We start from the raw sequence: 6,434 nt of genomic DNA on the forward strand, positions 1-6,434 counted from the left end.
TAAGAACATGACAGCGATTCAGTAAAGTATGAGTAATAACATCTTTGTAAAACTATTTATGTGTATGTGTGTGTGATTGCATGCATATATATACATGTGTGCAGGTACATGCACTTGTGCCTAGAGGCCAGAAGAACATATCAGATCCCTGAGAACTGTAGTTACAGGTTTGTTTGATGTATGCTGGGATCCAAATTTAGGCTCTTCTGATTATTGCACAACAAGGTCTTTAGCCTCTGAGCCCATCTCTCCAGTCCTGAACAGTCATTTCTTATTGCGAGTGTGAATACAATAAATAATATTTTCAAGGGGCTGTAGAAATGGCTCAGTGGTTCTTCCAAAGGTCCTGAGTTCAAATCCCAGCAACCACATGGTGGTTCACAACCATCTGTAATGGGATCAATGCCCTCTTCTGGTGTGTCTGAAGACAGCAACGATGTACTCACATATATAAAATAAATAAATAAGTAAATCTTTTAAAACTTTTTTCAAAATATTTTATTTGTTTACTTATTTTTGGGTAGATGAAGTGTTTTGCTTACATTTACTTATTGCCCCCAGAGACCAGAGAGGGTGTAGAATTCCCTGGAACTGAACACACAGGCAGTTGTGAGCTTATGAGTGAGTGCTGAGAACTGACCCAGAGTCCTCTCTAAGAGAAGGTAGTACTCTTAACTGCTGAGTCACCATTCAATCGCCGAGAACCTATTTTTAGCTGGTAATGTAAAAACCCTTGCAATTCATGAGGTTATGAGTTGTTTTGATGAAAAGAGCAGGTAGGGTACTAAAGGTTCCAAGTCAACTTTAAAGAATAATTTTACAGATAATAAAATGTACTCAAAGATAAATTTTGAACAAACCTATCAATGTGGCCATCACCGTAACCAAGGCTAAGCCATTTCTATCACATAGATGAATCCCCATAGCCATCAATGTAATTAATGTGTATTAATTGAAGTACTGCTTCACTGTGACATTTTACATGGGTACATCATGCTTTAGTGACAGTCATTCTCCCTAATGCTGTCGTGCCCTCCCCTTTCCCTTCCTTTGTCCATTCACTTTTTCCTAGCACCTTTAACCTTTCCCATTACTCTTTCCAAGTCAACTTTTAAAATTCCATATTCCATAAATGATAAATCATACTTGTCTGTCTGTGTCTAGCATATTTTTTAACATGATGATCTCTAGTTCCATATATTTTCCTGGAAATGATGTCATTTCTTTTTCTTCAAGGCTAATTATCAATTACCCCTTTGAACATCCATATTGCACTTCATTCATCTGCTGAGAGACCATGGTCTGGTTGCATATGGTCACTGTTTATAAATGGTGGCACACTTAAACATAGGTGTGCAAGTATCTATCTCTAGTATATACTTCATTGGCTTTAAACTAAATTCTTGTTCCTCACCCTATGCAAAAATCAGTTAAGAAAAAACATATCAACTATCTTAGCATAAGACCTAAAGGACTGTAACCATTAGATAAAACCCAGGGAAGGCACTTCCAGAATAGAACCCTAAAGCTATGGAAATAAAGGGAGGAACTAACAAGCTGGATGACATATTACATCAAATCAAAAGGCTTCAACACAGCAAAGGAAATGGAGTGGAGGGAAGTCAGCCATTAGTTTGAGGATTAACAGCCATGGTGTGCGATATAAAAACTCACAAATATAAACAAAAGGTTATGTACCCTATAACCAAGGCATGGGCAAATGATCTAAACAGATGTCTTATAAATATATGAAAAAGCACACGTCTTCGGGCATCCGGGAAACGGCACTCAAAACCACAATAAGTTTCCACTAATTTGAATCAGAATGATTATTAACCAAAACAAAACTAAGCTCCTTCCTTCCTAATCCTACCCTACAGACTCCCCCAGGGTATGGATCTAAAGAACCCTAGTTCTTCTGGGTAGCCCCATTCAGCATTTCCTTCTAGCACATATCCAGTTCATTGTGACTCCAACAACTGGCAGGTTCTCCCTACCAGGGACCCAGGGATGCTGTCTGCTTGGACTCTGATAAGGACCCTTTATCCTTCATCTTGCTGCAGTTTGCCTGCTTGAGGCCCTCCCAGTCCATCTCCATCCTTTTGGGATTCAGCCTTTCTGTGTGGACTAAAGGCACCATTCTTTGCCACAGCCTCCCTTGGCCCTTTGCTTCTAGTTCATATTAATTCTTTTGAGACCCCCTGCTGACCTGCTAACTAGCTCTCTACCAGGGACACCCCGCCCCAAGTATGCTTGACTGGGACTCCAAACTGCTCTCTAAAGGGGCTCCACAGCCATGACACTTGAATGGGACTCGAGGACCTCACAGCTGTCACACTTGGCTAGAAACCAGATAAGGAAATAGCAACCAAAGAACAAACCACTTATCCAACAAAGAGATCAGATATCAACACCAAGAAACACCACAAACATCCTAAGTCAAAGTGCTTGGATCCCAGCACAAAACACAAACATAAACAACCAAGACAATATACCATTCCTCCCAAAGCCGGAAACCCTACTGTGCTAGATCCTGCGGAAAGCAATGTGGCCAAAGCACAAGACAAAGACTTCAAAACTGAGTATGTTCAAAGACCTTAAAGAAGATATGAATAAATGCCTAAATGAAGACTGTGAAAATACAAACAGTTGAATAAAATAATGAGAACAATTCAAGATGTTAAAGTAAAATTTAACAAAGATATAGGCTCACTAAAGAAAACACAGACTGAAACAAAGCTTGAAATTACAAACTCAGGATGTCAAACACAAACCTAGAGGTCAGATTCGCCATCAGATTAAAACATAGTCAAAGAAGAGGCTCTCAGACCTTGAAGACAAGATAGAAGAAATGGATTTAGCTAAAATGTTAAATCAGAACATATTGTATAAAAATTGTTTTCAATAACAAAAGTAAAAAGAAAAAAAGAGAAGAGAAAGAAAAAGAAAATGGCAGAGAAATGGATGGAACCAGAAACAGTCATTCTGTGTGTGGTAACTCAAACCCCAGATGACGAATACTGCATTTCTCTCTTATATGTGAATGCTACCTTTTACCATATATAACATATGTATATGAAATATGTATATTTCAATGCAAATACCCTCAGAGGTTAGGTGGCTACTAAGGGACAAGGGGGAGGAGGGAAAATATGGTGCAGTCTTATTTTAAAAAAAGATAAAAGGGGAAAAAAGATAAAAAGGTAAAAGGGAGGGGGAGGGAAGGGTAAAGAATGGACTGCAGGAAAGACAACCGAGACTAAAGGCTTTAATAGGCCATATGGAAACCAACTGCTGTAGACACTTCCTAAAGAATATATATGTATGAAGGGAACCTAAATAGACCTTCCAACTAATAAAGAAGAGAATACCTCAACTAGACATCTGTGGTGGTTTGATCAAGAATGGTCTCCTTAGGTTTATATATTTGAACGCTTAGTCACCAGAAACTCTTTGAAAGGCTTAGAAAGATTAGGAGGTATGGCCTTGCTGGAGTAGGTGTGGCCTTGGAGAAAGTCTGTCATTGGGTGTGGGCTTTGAAGTTTCCAAAGCCTACACTAGCCCCACCCCTCTCTGTAGGCATAATGTTATTGTGAATTGTGTAAAGATTATCCTTCTATTATTCAAGTGCTGATTTCTCTGCCCCTGCCGCCCCCCCCCGCCCCCCCCCCCGCCCCCGCCCCAGACCTGCAATCCATCCATGGCATTTTAATGCTTATTCCAAAGATCTCCTCCCTCAATGCTGTGTAAGCATTGCTCTCCATTTGTTCTCTGATTTGTCAATAAAAGCCAATCAGCCAGTGGCTGAGCAGAGGAGAGAGTAGGACTGGACTTCCTATCCCAGCCTGGGGAAGAGAAAGAGAAAGGAGAAAAGAGAGCATTAGCCAATGAGGAGAGAGTCTAGGAGATATGTAAGGAACAACATGTAAACAACTTAAGAAAACACAAATGAATGTAACCATGGAATCCAAGCCTAGAGTGTGTGTGTGTACGTATGATAAAGCTGAAGTAAGGTAAACGCCCGATGAAGTAATGTGTGAACACATTAATTATGATTGGCTAAGTGTAGCTTAAATGCCCTGGTCTGGCCACCACAACTCACTCGCTCCCAGAGTCCCAGGGACGAGCCATTGTGCTGAGAGATCGAGTCCACTGACCCAGATGCCTTCGGCTGAATGAGACAAGGCCGCACCACGGACTGAGCTCCAGCTGAACCCGAAAACAGAAGGACGCATCGCAAACCTTACCTGAAGTGCCAGCTCGCTCGACATCAGGCCAGACCGGAGGTTAGTGAAGTGTGTGTGTGTGTGTGTGTGTGTGTGTGTGTGTGTGTGTGTGTGTGTGTGTGTACAAATGCATTCCCACTTCGCTACTTATTGCTATTTATGAGTAAACAAGTTGTTATAACCTGACTCCAAGTCTCAGGCTTCCTTTCACCTCAGTCCTCAATCCCGATTTGGGAAAATTGGCATAGTAGAGACTGATCCTCAGGAAACAAACTGGAGCCCCGCTTAGCAGCAGCGCTTTACTAGATGTTTAAATTTTGGGCCTTTTACTGGACTATTGGGATATACTCCTTGTCTGAGCATGAGAATCCTTATTCAGCAGTCACTGGCCTCCCTTGAACTCGAATGTCGAAGACACCTGGAAGCCAACTCTGAGCTGAAGTCCCCGAGAGGACCAGGCCAGGAGGAAGAGCCGGCAGGCGCAAATAAGTAGTCGGGGAGCCAGGGAGGACTGGAGCCCACCCTACAGTCAACTCTGACCCGAAGTTCCTGATTTAGCCAAGGTAGGAAGAAGAGCTGAGGGTGAGGGTAGAAGTTCGCAAGCCCTATGAGAGAGTGGTTGGCGAAAAGACTAGTAAGACGGACAGACAAATTATTTAATGAATTATTGAACGATTTACCAGGAGGTAATATCGCCTGGTACTTTAAAAAGAAAGCAGTAAAGGCACTGTACCATGTAGCCTATAAATTAACACCATGAGCAGACTAAAAAGACTCATCAAGGCTATGAAAAAGATAAAATTAGAAGACGAAGAAACCTCTGACTCAGCGGAAAGAGCTTGGCAGGATATTAACCGCATAAAGTATAAGACTAAGTGCAAGGAAATTAAAATTGATGTCCCATTGAGCAGTTGGAACCCATAATAGAGAGCATCACAAGAAGTGCCTAGTAAACTCATGAAGACTATAGTTGATTTGGATAAGGATAGACTAGTGGGCAAAAGGCTAGACATGAATCACGAGACGATGGAAGGATTCCAATCCTTTCAAAAATGTCCTAGAGTCAGAATGGGTCCTGACACTACCAGTGACTGCCTCCCAGCTTCAGACACCGGTAAGGGGTTCCAGACATACGAGCTCCACGGAGATGATAATGGAAACCAGAACATATACCCCAAAGGAATTTAATACACTCAGAAAGGATTATGCCCAAAACGGCATGAAGGATGCATCCTACATAGTAAAACTGTGGGAGAAGGGAGCAGATACAATATTGTTATCAGATCAAGAGATTCACAAAATTAGAAACATGGTGGAAAATCCCACCGTGTTCAATGCTCTAGAGCACGTTTTTAGACAGCTCCCACTGCTTGATTGGATAACTGCAGTTTGGAGATATGTGTTCCCCTCCCTAGATTTAACTCAGTTCAAGGCCTCAGCAAAATGGAATAATTTACAGCAAGCAAGAAAATTGGGAGTACTATTCATTTACAGCCAGGTACCCACCCCACAGGCAGCACCAATGTTGGCCCAGTTTAGGAAAATCCTGTTAAAGCTCCACAACAACCTCTCGGGATGACCCCAGCCGAACCATTGCCAATATGTCAAGCTGTGGCAGATGCCATAGACTTCTGAGAATCATACAGAGAGTTAAACTCAGAGAAAGCGGTATCCCTACCCATTAAAAGTAAGAAATTTAATGGAATGAGGAGACGGCTTAAAAATATAAGGCCATTTGGAAGACCGAATACCAACCTCCCAATTAGATCAGGACCAAGCAAACCATGGAATCCCATCACATGCTTGTTTGGGCAAGCTCCTGGCAGATCTGTTTTAGGGCAAAGAGGGCCCAAAAGCCGAGGACCCCCAAACCTAGGATTCAACAACCAAAGGATGAACATAGGGGCAAGACCTATGAGCAGGCTGCAACTCAGGAACAACCTGAAAGGATGAGGACATTCCTTTCAACCTCAGGGACACAGCATCTAAATCCCAGAATAACATTACTTATCATACTGCCTGACAGCACCACCAAAGTGGTTAAATGGCGGTTGGACGTGGGTAGTGAAATTAATGTATATACCCTAGGTGAAGGACAGATCCTGAACACAGGCAAGATTAAAGGCTACAGTGAAGAAGAGGGAATCGGAGGCAAAGTCAGAACCCTTATAACTAGAGTAATATTGCAAGTGCCCCAGAAAATATCAC

This window comes from Mus musculus, chromosome 10, assembly GCF_000001635.26.
Source record: "Mus musculus strain C57BL/6J chromosome 10, GRCm38.p6 C57BL/6J".
Taxonomy (NCBI): Eukaryota; Metazoa; Chordata; class Mammalia; order Rodentia; family Muridae; genus Mus; species Mus musculus.